This window comes from Belonocnema kinseyi, chromosome 1 (genome assembly GCF_010883055.1).
Source record: "Belonocnema kinseyi isolate 2016_QV_RU_SX_M_011 chromosome 1, B_treatae_v1, whole genome shotgun sequence".
NCBI classification, from domain to species: Eukaryota; Metazoa; Arthropoda; class Insecta; order Hymenoptera; family Cynipidae; genus Belonocnema; species Belonocnema kinseyi.
Genome location: NC_046657.1, coordinates 42,310,497 through 42,326,029, shown reverse-complemented (window position 1 = coordinate 42,326,029; position 15,533 = coordinate 42,310,497). Strand labels below are relative to the sequence as shown.

The 15,533-nt window shown below is 34.9% G+C and overlaps 1 protein-coding gene across 1 annotated transcript in view; it reads left to right on the top strand.

The window, feature by feature from the left end:
- The window catches only part of LOC117173848 (proteasome assembly chaperone 4-like), a 76,264-nt gene extending 67,854 nt beyond the window's left edge, over positions 1-8,410 (top strand). The window contains exon 2 of the mRNA XM_033362498.1: positions 8,378-8,410. The gene's annotated coding sequence lies outside the window, so the exon portion shown is untranslated. The remainder of the gene's footprint in view (positions 1-8,377) is intronic.
- Positions 8,411-15,533: the final 7,123 nt, after the last annotated feature.

Below are 15,533 nucleotides of genomic sequence, written 5' to 3'. Positions count from 1 at the left end.
ATTTTTCTTAACGAACAATTTTTTTTTTCAATTGGTTATAAAAACACGTAAACTCAGAAGATGTGAACTGTGACTGCACCATATATCTAGTCGGGAGTGGTGTTGACTTAAAACAGATGATTTGGAGCAATTCGCGCGCCATCTGTTGGTCATTCTAAGGACTTATTGAACTACCCTCGTATATTGTTGTAAGCTTTTGAATGTCGATCCGCACGCTGGGTTCGTGCTTTCTCGGCTTCGTTCGTCTTGACATCAATCGCGCAGAGCAAGTGAGCGTTATTCGATTTCTGATATTCGAAATTTTGAAACAGCTCGTGGAAATCTGCTTTGTGTGCCATCATTTGTATTGCTGCTATTAGATTATTGGCATTTAGTGTCTCAGTTCAATAAACTCATTGAAATTAAAGTGATTCTTCCTTGTTTCGACATTCACTGCTCCAGCAAGAAGCATGATCCTATTGAGTCCGGATTGCTGAAAAAAGGGAAGCGTGTCTCAAAATTTTCACAATTTTTCTGGTGTTTTTGGCTGCTTTCTTCGGTCATTCTTGACACGTATTTTGTGCATTTTTAGTGCATCTTTGAGCGGTTTTTCGAATTTATACCTCGTAGTGTCGCCATATTGTGTCATATTCCGTAACATAGCATTATTTGAGAAGACATTCGCTGTACGCTGACAAGAAACGGCAGGTCGTATCTATTGTAGATTCTCGATATACCGAACGAACTATTAATACGTTTATACCGGAAAAATTGTAGAAGTTAATTAGGTTCGAGTTCTGAAGGAACAGAAAACGCTTGCAGCTTCATTATTGAAATCGCTGAGCGCCTAATGAAAAATATACAACAATTGTGGGAAAGATGCAGAAATAATCACGTAATTCTACTCACAAGTTTGCGAATTGATGCTGGTCCTGATAAAGAGTTTGGTGCTGTGAGACGTGAACCTAAAATCTATGATGTTGATTCTTTTACTGCAAGCGAGAAACGCTACGAAGAGACTATCGGGTAGCTCTGATGAAATCTTTCTCATGAGCTGCCTGCTGGGAAAAATCAAGCTGAAGAGGACAAGCTCGACATTAACCGACGCCTTAAGTTGCCAAAAATTGCGATTTCTGTTTTCTCTTGTATGTATTGTAAGTGGCTTTCCTTTCGCGATTTGTTTTCTTCTCTCATCAAATAAAATTAATCTTTCTGGCGCGGAAAGTTTAAATTAATTAAAGGTAAGTCTTATAGGAGCAGCGTCAGTTGTCGCACAAAATTAATGGGGTACCTCTGATCATTTTAAAATCATTGAGAACAATTTAAAAAAGAGTTACAATAACTTGTAAGGATAAATTTAAGGTCTCGTTTAAATCTATGCTCAATTATTTTTGGCTGAGGAAACTAATTATGAATTCAAAATAAGTGGTACGGTTAAAGTGACCTAGTGCGCTACTCACTAGTAAGGATTCTGAAAGACTATCGAATAACTCTCATGTATGCATGTACATACGCGCGCATATACTTATATATCCCTAAAATATGCAAGCATACGGATAGAGGAATTCCAATTTCACACGCTTTTCAGATAGCTCAGTAGGTATGTGCTCATTGTCAGTGGTGAATAATCACAGACGTCATTGACTTGCATTTTTGAACGTTGGACTTGATTCAAACATCGTCGGGTTGATATCAAATTTCAGCTTTGGGAACATATCGTCGGGATGCATTTTCAAATTTCGCGCAATATGGTTTCTTCGAGCGTCATACCTTAGAGCGAGCAGCCATTATAATTAACTGCGTTGACGTCTTTAGAACTACTAAAAGACATATCGGGACAATATGTCATACTAAATTTTAGGATATTTAAATAGGAAAACAATCCAATGTTAAAATTCCTCTTTTAATGTCCAATAATCGAACTGATGAAAGGAATTCCTGAAAATAAAACCAAGAATGTAACGACCAAATTCGGACAACCACCACCAAATTCGGACAACTCCCCTCCCTTGTGTGTTCCTTCTTTCAGATTCCAATAGGAACATTTTGTGGTGGTTCTCCAAATTTGAATTTCTGATTAAGAAAAAATGTGAAATATGTAGGTGTAAGAAATTAAAATTTTGGCTTGCTGGCTATTCTTTCTCTAAATATAAAATTGTTTTGCGATTTGTTTCGTATTGAAAGTCCTCCCACCGTCGTACTGTTTAACGATATTTGCCGCCTTTGTTTGAAAGATTTTAGTTTTTCAGAAAAGTGTGGTATCCGGTTCATGATAATGTATGGTAAATATGTAAGAATAACACAGATATTTAGGGCAGGTTACAGCATTCGTGGATATAAGTTTATAATCGAATTATTTTTTTACTCAAAAATACAACGTTTGTATACATTTCGATGTTTGGAGATAACAAAATCCATCACAAGAGTATAGTAATTAGTTTTTAATGCGCAATTCTAAATTAATTTACTTTTAAGACATTGACAATAACTTGTAAATGTTATGAAAAACCCAATCGACAGTATAGTGGAGAATATTTTTTTATTGATACCAGCAGAGTTATGAATCATCAACATAGATAGCAGTTAAGAAATAATGCTTCAAACCTCAGTTTTAAAGAATCTAGTAACTAAATAATTAGACCTGATATTAACTATAATGAAATGTAAACATCTCAGAATAATAATTTAAAAGCCTCTAATCTATGAAATAACGTATGTGGTGTATATGATCTGATCTATATTAAAGTACCAGAATATGCCTTTATACCCTATCAACGAAATTCTTCATTTGCTACATTAATCAGTTAATTTCCTGATTGGGAAGAATGAAGGTCATTTATACTTTGGTCTTCACTTTGACAATCATATTTAATTACATTGGTGAATATAATAGTATAATGATATATCTATCTATAATTCATAAATATTGTCAATTTTCTCAAATCCTAGTTGTGTGCTTGTAATAATTGATTTTTTAAATCTACATCTCGAATTCCCCTGATAATTCGATTTTCTCTGAGAATATCAGTAAATTACATTTATAAAATGCGATGCGTCCTGTAGCGCTGATAACAGCTGTTACAAAATGGCGAATCAAATACTATACACGCCCGCGTCTTTGTCAAGAAGCACACATGCGCATTCGCCTCCTTATTGGCAGTCACCATAGGTCATAAAAACCAGTCTCTTTATAGTCTATAGTTTATAGCCTCGATGAATATTATAGAGTTTTAAAGGTATATAGAGCTGGAACCAAACTCAATTTTTCTTATTTTTTTATTCCACTCTTTTAGCTTCTAAATTCAGGCTTTGAAGCGAACATCGGAAACAGAAAATCGAATTGTTTTCCAGACGGAATCTTATACGGCCCTATCTGGAACTGTCTCAGAACTTACATCAGAAAAGTATTGACCTCTTTTTGAAATAAGTGAAACTCGATTCTTTGTTTAACATATTTAAAAATATTTTTTAAGAATTGTCATTTCGCATTAGATAGTTTATAAATTTTTTTAATATTTAAAGAAAAAAGAATATAGAGCCGTTTTTGTAATAAGTAAAATTGAATATTAAGTTCCTTAAAAAATTTTTTTTTTAAAGTTTCAAAAATTTTCAATTTGCCTTAGAAATACTTATTATAATCATGGCCGACATTTTGAAACCAAGATCTAAGTTTCTCGATAGCGAAATGAGTTGGGGCCCGCGGTACAGTACGAGTTTAGGTAGTTTAGGTAGGGTTCGAATCCTCACCGAGTGCGATTTTTCGAAGCCTCTAAATGTGCGATTATATATAAAATGTACCATATTGGCGAACTGTGTACTTAACAACTATAGAAAATTAAGATTATATAAGAATAATTTAAGAAATATCTTTTTTTTCGTTGAAAAATCCTTAGAGCCCGATAAAATGCCGCACAGCTAAATTTAAGGTACCGTATAAGCATTCAGATGAAACCCGACAAAAATCAGATAGGAGATATATTTAACATCACAGATATATAATTAAATATACTGACTGCGCTTGGACAAAAGAAGCGACTTTTGAGAGAATAACAGTGCCCGTATTCTCCTGTAGTTTGCACTTATTAATATAGGGGTTCAAATTGTTTCTGATTTTTCGAAATGCAGTGTGACTATTATCTTCTCTAGCTTCTCTAGGTGCATCATGTTTTCTAAAAAATGATTCTTTTTGAGACAAATGACAACCTTCTTAACCTTCAATATTATAAGAGACAATTTAATTGGTGTGAAAACGCATTCTTTTGACACAAGATGATATTTCTCTCAATCTTATTTAATTTCTGCAAGGTATTTTGGTACAGAGTGGATAGCCTGCCGGTACCGACAAAAAAGTTCCCTGCCGGTGCCGGCAAAAAAGTTTTTCTGTCAGTACCGGCAATAAATTTCTCTGCTGGTACCGGTTAAAAAACATATGTTAACATACCGAAGGTACTTTTAGATATCTTAGAGCGAGGTCATGTGATTTAAGTGTTATTCTGCTATAGGGGTCAAGCCACTATCTCTTTTCAAAATCTCGTGAGGTCGGGAAGGCACCCCTTTGAACCGTCACAAAAATAATGTTGGCCAAACCCCTACCTCTTTTTAAGGTCTCGTGAGGGCGGAAAGGCACCCTTTTGACAGGTCACCGAAATAATGCATGTAGGTGTGAGGAATTTATTTTGGGTTCGTTGGGTAGGCTTTCTCTAAATATAAAATATTTTTGCGATTTGTTTCGTATTAGAAGTTCTCCCACGAACGTCATATTGATTGGGAGTCGCATTTGCTCTCGTGGAGGCGTGAAAGCACCCCATTCACCCATCACAGAAATAATCTTGGTCAAACCCCTACCCAATTTCAAGGTCTCGTGGGGCGGAAAGGCATCCCTTCGACAGGTCACAGAAATCATTTTAGTCAACCCCCTGCCCCTTTCCAACGTCTCGTGGGGGCATGAAGGGGCCTCTTTGACCGGTCATGGAAATAATGTTGTTCAAATCCCTTACCCTTTCCAAGGTCGAGTGCAGGCCGGAAGGCGGGAAGAAACCGATTTAAGATTATTTGCAATATTTGAGTGAGACTTACTTCAATTATGTCATAAAAAATATCTGGAGAAATTCGACCAATTACTTAGAAATGTTTTTAAGTATGCAATAAACAACCTCTCTTTGTTGCATATCCTTTACTTAATTTACCTATCTATTTGTTCCCTATACTGGTCTTTGAATCCTAAAAGAGATAGAACTTCTTTAGTCATCATGTGAAGCTGATCCTTGTTAGCCATGAAATATCTGCAGCAACGATAGGCTGAAAAATTTCCCTTTAAACCACCAAAATTGTGAATAGCGAGGTTATCGCCAATAAAAGCTGCCAAAACGTCATACAAAATACTTTGATCGGGCATTTCTGTGCTATTATCAAGGGATTCAAATCTTTTACTATGGTTTCAAGAATTCCGGACATATCATACGCTCTTATTACAACAATGTTAACTGTTCTGGTAATTGATTCTTTTTGTTAGGATTCTTGAAGATACTATAAAACACTTCTCTAAAGTTGTTTCCATATCTAAATAGTCAACTCTACTCCTTTTGCTCTGAAGGCAACTTGAGCAGTGTCACCAAAATCTTCTCCGCAAGACAATACTAACTATAGGTTTCGACACTGGATTTTCCCGCAGACTGTAAACAAACTAAGCTTCAGCTTCTTCCTTTGGGATTTGGTTTAATGTCTATTTCTGAGCTGCAGACTCCTCACCTAAGGAATGATAAGATATCTGTTTTCATTGAATTTTCAGCACCTATCTCATTTTTAATTAACATCAAATTTCTATCCTGTTCATTTTTAAAAGCCTACTCGTTTCAGGTTCTACAAGCAAGCCTTAAATTAGGTCAATTCTCATAAAAACGAATCATCTATTTCTTCAAAGATCTATCATCTTTACAAATATCCCAACAATATTTACAGCGCAACATCTGCAGAAATATAATTATATTGTGAAAGATCAGGACTTTCTGAAATCCAGTGATCTTTTAAGTGCATGTACTACATAAAAAATTCTGCGACAAATACATGCCCTGGCGGATTCTACGTTAAAATTTAGGTTAGAAACGCACGGAGTAGTCGTAATAATTTTTCTTGCAGCGTTGAAAACCTAAAATAATAAAATACCTGTCATTTTAATAAGCCGAAGGCGACTTCAAGTGCATATTCTTTTAGTAGCAGTTAATAAGCTTTCCGTCGGTAACTTTAAGAATTTCGTCTGGAGGCTAGCGCCACGCAGTGGAAACCTCAGACCATAACTGCTATGCAAGTGAGAGCAGTCAAGCAGTGTCCCTGAGGTTACCAGACGAGATTTCAGGACTAAAGGTAAAGGATTTGTTTAAATTCTCATTTTTTATATTTTTATCGGAGAATGTATTAAATTTGTGTAAAATTAGACATATAAATTGATACATTTATTTATTAACAATACAACATACTATTTGAGCTATTGTGGATGCGCTTGAAGTCACCTTCAGTAGAAGTTAAAGACATTTTAAAAAATTTTTAACGCAGCAAAAAAAGTATTTCGATTACTCCGTGATTTTCTAAATGAAATTTTGGATCCGTGACAAAAAGCCCAAACGACAAAATGCCCGGCCAATGAGAGTCGCGAACTCATTTCAACAAATTCAACAACTTAAAAGTTGATCTTGCTGGTTTTTTTAGTTTGTTTTACGGTAGTTTGTTTTATGGTATTACATGATATTCTTAATTTGAGAAAATCACTTTTCAATATAAAAGGCTATAAATATAACTTTCAAGAATTCCAGTCTATAAAATTCTTTAAAAAATCAAACTTGTTTTTAAAACCTTTTTAAGATTCAAAATTATTTTCTAAGTGCATTTTATAAATTTTAAGATTTTGAAAAAAGAGTCTGAGCATTTTAAACTAGCATTTTTATTAGACTTATAAGTTAGAAGAAAAAATGGAAAGACTCGATTGACTCTATAAATTCACATGATAAAATCATTTTTCCTTAATATACTACCCTAATATTTAGTAGTGCAGTCTTTTCTTCTAAACCGGAATAATAAATCAAACAAGTAAAATAATTCTGTGCATATTCGTTCCATAAATTTAAGTATAATTAAGAAAGAAGAAAATAATTAATAATCGTTAGTCAAGAATGCTTTGCATATTTTTCCTGTGGTTATAATTTTTATGTAAATTTTTTTAGGTTAGCATGTTTGAACATTTTTTTTAAGTTTATATCAGAAAATGATTTGTTGCAGTTTAAAAAATCATCTCGTAGTTGCACTAGCAACATTTAAAAGATGCACTTAGGAGATAATTTGATTTATGTAATAGAAACAAAAAGTTACTTTAGAAATCTTTCTTAATGTAACAAGTTTGTTAAGGAAACTATTTGGCTTAGCGTCTCGGTCTGTATCGATCAGCTGTAAAAACGAACTTTTCTTCGCACATCGCACACGTGCACCATGGGTTCACTCTAGCCACTCAACTTTCATCCAAACTCGTGAAGGGATGTATCTCCACGGCGTGAAGCTCTAATTAGCGATTCAGGTGCGAAGCTTGCGACGATATGCATCACCTGAAGTACATGATGAACCCATATAAAATTTATTTTGGATGTCGGGACCAGCCAAGCGATTCGCTGGATCCGTCATGTTGTTCTACATACAAGGGGTAGTTTTTAGGGGTTGAAGTTTGTTGCACAAATTTTAACAAATTAAGGTGAAAATAATGCACCCATATAAAGTTGATTTTTGATAATGTTGTTTTCCGCACAGGGGGTAGTTTTTAGAGGTTGAAGTTGGTTTTACAAATTTGAACAAATTCTGCACTAAATATCATGCAACGATATCATCACTTTTGCCAAAATTAATGAGAAAAATATATAATTTCGTATTGCTCACTTATTTGTTCACTATATATACCCATATGACTCATGCATTAATTATCCGCTTTTTATTAGGGATTTATTCACTTAAAATATCGCAAATTGCTCGTCAACACGCCCCTCTACACTGTGGCTCATGAATTCACTGTTTCTAGGAAAAACGTCTGGTGTACACACGTCAGAGTTAGAATTGTCCATTACTGCGGTCGTAGAACCACCCATATATTCACCCAAACAACCCATACAGCGTGGAACTAGAATTGGCCCATAGTTGGGAAAATTCGTTTACTGGGAATCGGTACATTCATTTCACGTTTAGTTTCAGGGGACTACACGAGAGCGCGCTGATCCGCGATTTAGTAACTGCACTAAATTACATTGAGTGATGTGTTAATGCATGCGCAAGAAGTATTCAAGCTATGTAAAAGTTTGATTAGTCATAGGCGTTTTAGGGTTTAATGAAAAAATCTAAAAATGTAGTCATCTATTTCTTGTTACAGAGTTGAGTTTGCAGTCTAAATTTTCACCTATTAGTGAAGGCAATCCTGACCTTTCTCGAAGCGAACCTTCTTCTTCATCTGCAAGACGTCATTCACCTGAGGTCTCTCTTTTGTCAGATACGCCTTTTGTTCGTGCCAGGTCCAGGTCTCCTCATGCAAGGCCTTTTGTAAGGCGTGATTCTCTTTCCAGGTCCATTGATCCATCTATAAGAATTCCTTCTCCTGACGGGCGTGGATGTGGAATAGAGCATCTTGAATCTACTCAGCTCATTTCCTTATGGAATCCGCACCGAATATTCGAACTTCGAAAATATACCTTTCCTGCCGATACATTAATTAAAGTTAAAACAGCTTCGAAGCAAGAGTATAGGCCTATACAAACCGAAGAACTAATTGTATTGTCAACTTCTGATGGTGAAATCTTTGCAATATTGGAGACTTATAATATCCTTGCTGGTATCTATAAATATATTAAAGGCATTATAAAACGTGTGAAATTCAATATGGAAACCAATAAGATTACTCCATTGGGGAAAAAAGAAATTGATGACACTCCAACAGGTGAAGGCCGTAAAATCACGATGTTTTTTATAATAAAGCGCAAGCCCTCGTGAATATCATTTATTTTTGTGATTCGATGTCGGATAAAAATCGCCTATGTAACTGGAATTACAATAAAAAGTAAATTCACCATGTTTCTCGAGGCTTCAATCTTTCACCAAAGCCCCAGCCAGTCTTTTTCAGAAACAGATAAAAAGCTTTGTTTAATACATTCACGAAAATATTTCAGAAGAAATATTATACTGCCGTCTGAAATTACCTACATGGCCTAGCGCGATCGACACTAACACGCAATGCTGATTTCGAAACACGATAACTAGGTTTGAAATACGGTAGATAATTTTTCTTTAATCTCTCACAAAGATTATGCAATTCCACATCGAATGGCCACAAGTAGGTGTATTATTTGTTAGTTTTCGAACAGGATGTATCCTGTGAGAAGTCTGTGAAATAAAATTCAAGAGCTTTTCAAAATTAATCTACTTGATTCAAAATTCAACAGTTTTGAAAATTTATTCTAATTTTAGTAGAAGATGTGTCCTTAAAAAATTGACGATTTTAACGATTTGATAAAAAACTTTTGCAATTTTGTGAAAATTCGTCTTTTTGGTCACGAATTTTTAGGGTGAGATTTCAATTACTCTGTTAAAAGTTAGTCCTTTTGGTTGAATTCAACTTTAAAATATACAATAACATAAAATTAAAAACCATTAGTACAATTTTATTTCTTCTAAATATTATATACTCCAATTTTCGAAATTCTAATATACAAATATTCCATTTCTAAAATTCCTGTCTAGATTTCTAAATATTTTTTTTTTAATGAATTTTTAAAGAAAACTTCCAACTGTTTTAAAATATCTAAAATGATTTTCTAAAATTTCGGAGAAGAATATACAAAATTCTAGAGCAAAAAATTTCAATTTTGCAAGAAAACAGGATTTTAAAAAAATTCGAATTTTGAAACAAATAACAGGTTTTTGAAGATTTCGAACGAAAAGTTCAGAAGGTTTTAAAAATGTTTGAAAGGTTTAAGAGAGATTTAAAAGTTAAAAAATAAAAAAATAATTAAAATTTGAAAAAACTTTGAAAAATATCGAAAAGTTTTACAAATTTGTATACTTTTTAAAAAGACTAAATCATAAATTAAAACTTGTAAAAAATTCATAAACTTGTCTCAATGTAGATTTTTAATTCTTATGAAAAAAAAGCTTTTTATAAAGAATTTTGAGAGGTTTCAAGAGATTAAAAATAAACATTTTCATTAAATAAAAATGCAATTTTATTCGAAAATTGAAAGTGGTTTCAAATCATTTGGAATGATTTCCTAAAGATTCAGAAAAAATGTAAAAGATCCTACAGATTGGTAGGAATTTCTTGATGGTGTGGTAAATTGTGTGAGTTAAAACAATTAATCATCATTCTGAAGATCTGTAGTTTAAAAAAAGCGTCCATATGCAAGTAGTGAAGATTTTAATTTTTTTTTAAAAGGTCTGGTATCAGCTGCATAGGAATGCATGATAAAGACGTAAGAATGATACACGTATATTATGCAGGTTAAGAAGTCAGGGTTGACCAAATTAAATAAATGTGTTGCTGCTTCTAAATCTGGTCTTTATAATTAAACTTAATAATATTATGTTTATAAATTATAATATATTGTCAAAAATAATTGATTTTTGGATTTCATATCGGCTTTTGTACCATGGGCACAGCACTCTACCCTATTTTTTGTCGCACTAATCGGGTTGATGGGGCGGGGGAACAGTAAGATTTCCGGGGAATCCACGAGAGGCGCGGTAGTAGAAATCATCTAGTAGGCACAACATTTGGCAAAGTCTTTACGACATCTTTACATCTTTAGGACAATTTTAGGATATCCTATGTCCGTGTCGTTAGGGTGTATTTACGACATCGTAAAGACATCATCAGATTATACGACGTTTTCACGATGCAGTAAAGACATCTTAACGACATGAAGATATAATAGTGTAAAGTTGTCAGAAAGATGTCGTAAGGATATCGTAAAGACGTCGCCAAATTTTGTGCCAATTAGGCATTTACTGCGCATGCACGAGATTTGACTCACTTGAGAAGACAAACAGGGTTCTGAAACTTTTGTTAGCAGGAATCGGTAGGCTCATTTCACGTTTAGTTTCCGGGGACTCCACGAGGGCGCGCTGGTCTAGAATTTAGTAATCTCTCTAAAATACATTGAGTGCCGTACCCGTACCGATGTTTTGTACATTTACAGCTGCCCTGTGTATTGCGGGATACACAAGTGTTGTGCGGGAACTCTAGACGACACCAACAAACGTGGCTGCTTTTGAGCACCAAAATAAAAAGATAGCCACCCTTTCCAATAATTTAATCGGTACGTGTTCGGCATAAGAGATAATAAAAGGTCAATAATTTTAACGATTTTTTCTTATATTCAACTTTAATAACCAATAAGGTCATTAAATTTGAATAGTCTTAGGAATTATTGGATAAATTTTTTCTGCTCTCAATAAATTATCAGATAGATATAGATAACGAAAAATCATAAGCCCGTCAATTAGTTGGCGAACAGAGGAAGTGCAAAGATATTAGAAAATTGTCAATTTGTCGTGGCGGAAGGCTTTGAGGAGGTCTGCACTTGAAGTCGTGGATTCTAATTCAACAATTAAAATGTAAAAATATGTGAGTTACAACTGTCAAAATTGAAAATATGTCAATTAAAAATTTCGTAATTATGCCTTCAGTTGATTGCAAACTAAATGTAATAATTGAAGGACGGTTATGATACTGATTATTCCCAACTCTAGAATTTTGAAAACATAAATTAAATCTTTTAGTAAATCAATAACATTATTTCTAAATTAAGTGAGCTTTATTTGAAGCAAACGATCTGCGCATGCCCAACCTTATTATGTAGTTTAGATCAATCTAGATGTTGTAAATTTAAAGGAGGAGGGTCAATAAGGCCGGTTTTTGGGCCATCTACAGATTGGCCTCAAACATGTTTTATTTTATTCCTCTAACTAGGTCTCATAACCCCTTAAAAGGATTTTTCCTGAGAGTGATCTGATTTCAAGATATAGTCATTTTTAAGTTCGTATTTTACATGGGTTTTCGCACTTTCATTCAAATCATGCTAAGTTTCACATTGTTAGTATTGCTCACGCAAGATCATACTTGCCAAAAAATGCGCACCTATATGCGTTACAACATATGTTAAAGCCATCATTTTTCTTAAGGTAATTAGCCTTCAAAATAGGGCTTATTTTTATACTTTATGAAAAACCGAGCGGATTATTTTAAGGTATTAATTTATTGTTATTAATTCATTATTTTTAAGTTATTTTCTTAAGAAACATTTACTGCCGGTCTCAGCCACTTTGACGACCTTGGGCAAAGAGGAGTGAGATTAAAATCAACCAAAGTCAGTGGAATAGGAAACAAATGCTATCGTTCATGTGCGACTACCGCTTCGCTACGTTCAACTGTTTTCCCCCTCCACATGGTATTCGCGTTTGTTGCCGATGCTTTTAGCTATATTCTCCTTCATTCTTCTTCCACGTTTTGACCTGTTAAAGAGTTCTTATCTACTGTATGTGATATTACTGCGTACATACATTTGTTCCAAATTGTTTTATTGTAGTTTTATTTTATCAGTATCGACTAGTTTCATAGCGATTGTAAGTTTTCGGCACAGGTACTTCATAGGCATGAGAGGTTACACTTTTTTAAAATCCTTATTATTTAATAGTTCTGTACATCAGTCTCAGATTCTCTTTATTTTTTCAGGTGAAATAATTACTTGCGAATTAAGTTTTAATTACCACTTATTATGCCGAAAAAACAGTGTTCTTGTTGCGGCAAATTCTTAAAACCAAAGAGTCAATTATCAGTATTTCAGGATGAAAGGGCATTATATGTTCTTAAAACTGCTTTTAATAGCTCCTTAACCACTCAGTCAAAGGTTTGCGATAGTTATCGATGCTTTTCGATTAAAAAGCGTCGGATTACAGATGCAAAAGAGATGAGTTCTTCTGAAAATTATTTATCAAATGTTTAGAAACAGGTAAGATTCAGATTTATAAAAATTCAGAATCTTCCAGTGAAGATGGAACTTCAGATTCTGACTGTAGGAAAATCAAACTTCCAATAAGAAGATGTATGATTTCTCAATCCAGATGCATTGTCTGTCATCATAAGAATAATCGTATCAGAATCAAACCTTTTGCTGCATTGAGGGTTTACGTCGATACTGGTATTTTGATTCCTGCAAAAGCGAGATGCTGTGCTTCTCATTTGGTTGATAATGGTTTTCCTAAGAAAGAGGCTGTTGCGTCTATACAAGCCACCTCTGATTTTACTCACATGAACGCTGAGTTGATTTCTAAGCTTCTGAATGATTTACGTGAGGAAGCAAGAAAAACAGGGTTGAATTTCGATGATCCATCTGCGCTTGAGGATAAAGATTATTATAGGCTCACCTATTATTATAGGTTCTGTGCATTTGTCCCTTGCATTATTGTTGATCAAGTTGCGCACATGTCTTTCCAATGCGATTTTATAAACTATTTTTGGCATAGAAAACGAAGAGTTGGCAGAGGAATTACGGCAGCAAGGAAAGCTCTGATGTCCTCCTTTGTACCTCATCATCTTGGTATAGGCCACATATCACCCGAGTCAGTCATTAAGGTCCATACTACATCAACGGCAAAACGCAATTCATAAATGGAAAAGATGTATGTATCCTTGTAGCTGATGGTACATACATGTTTATCCAAAAGAGTAGCAATTACTCTTTTCAAAGGCGGACTTATTCTATGCATAAAGGAAGGAATCTGGTCAAGCCCATGATGTTAGTAATGACGACAGGATATATAGTGGATGTTTTCGGTCCGTATTTTGCTGATGGCAAGAACAACGACGCTGGTATCTTTGAAAGTATTTTAAAACAAGATTCAATAAAACTGCGTACATGGATGCCCTCAAACTCTGTTATCGTTGTCGATCGCGGTTTTCGGGACTGCCTGAAGTTTTTAGAAGTTCTTGGATTCGTTTTCAAAATGCCTCATTTTCTTCAAAAAGGATCACAGCACACTACGATTGAAGCAAACGAATCAAGGCTCGTTACTAAAGTCCAATGGGTGGTTGAAGCTGTCAATGGGTTGATAAAAACTTGGAGAGCCTTAAGTGATGTTTGTCCAAATAGTCAAATCCCGTACATCGGCGATTACGTCAGAATAGTCTGTGCCCTTTGTAATGCTTTCCGACCTCCTAGAATTCATGATAATTCCGATGATCATCTGATCGCTGAAAGAATGTTGCGATTGGCTTCGCAGCCTAATCGCCTGCAAGAGTGAGCAGAAAAGGAAAACTGGGAAAAAAGGAGGGCATCGTGGCTTCCTATAACGCAAGACACACTACCTGATTTTCCTAGATTAACTCTTGATGAATTGCGATACATCACACTCGGAGTATATCAGCTGAAGCAAGCCCAATCGTATACCGAGGAACATTTATCTGATGATGGGATGTACTCCCTTTTTGTCCAGAAACAGGAGGAAGGCATTCTAAGAGTACAAATCCAGTCTCGGCATACATCTTCTAAAGTGTATAACTTATGGATAGAAACTAATCCTGGACCAAATCCGATAAGTGGTTGGTACTGTCAGTGCAACAGTGGTGCAAGAGTGGTAGGATGTTGCGCTTACATTGCCAGTGTTCTGTGGTATCCTGTTTACTCTAGATATAACCAAACCACTCCCAGTCCTTCACGTGAATTCGAAAGTCACGTGAATGATGCATCGTGTTGGTCGGAAAATGAAGGAGAAGCAGCATCATCTTCAGATGACCAAACCAATTCTGACGAATAAGGCTGTTGCAGAGTGCCTAGCCTCTAATCGACCATAAGTTCTGATTGACTGTAAACTAATATACTTTTTCTTAGATAAATGTCTCCAAGATTATTTCGATTATTTTATAGAAATTATTGCTAATAAATCTGATAAAGTAGGACATTTTTACTCGTTCCATGATCACAAACCTAATAAAGTATAAAAATGACCCCTATTTTGAAGGCTAAGTACCTCGAGAAAAATGATGGCTTTAACATATGTTGTAACGCATATACGTGCGCAGTTTTTGGCCAAGTATGATCTTGCGTGAGCAATACTAACAATGTGAAACTTAGCATGATTTGAATGAAAGTGCGAAACCCCATGTAAAATACGAACTTAAAGATGACTATATCTTGAAATCAGATCACTCTCAGGAAAAATCCTTTTAAGGGGTTATGAGACCTAGTTAGATGAATAAAATGAAACATATTTGAGGCTAATCTGTAGATGGCCCAAAAACCGGCCTTATTGACCCTCCTCTTTTAGGGCTCTTAGACATTATAGCTTTTGTAAAGGATTTAATCCACAAAAACAAAACAATTTAAAAAGTGAGGCTAAGTGCATGCCTGACATCTTCGAAAGTAGCTTACTGGGTTTTCAAGGTATACCAGGTGTATACATATGAAACCGGTATTGCCATCTAGCGGCCAGTAGGCACACTTGTAGGCACTGTCGGAACTTACCATTTGTGCTAATTGGCG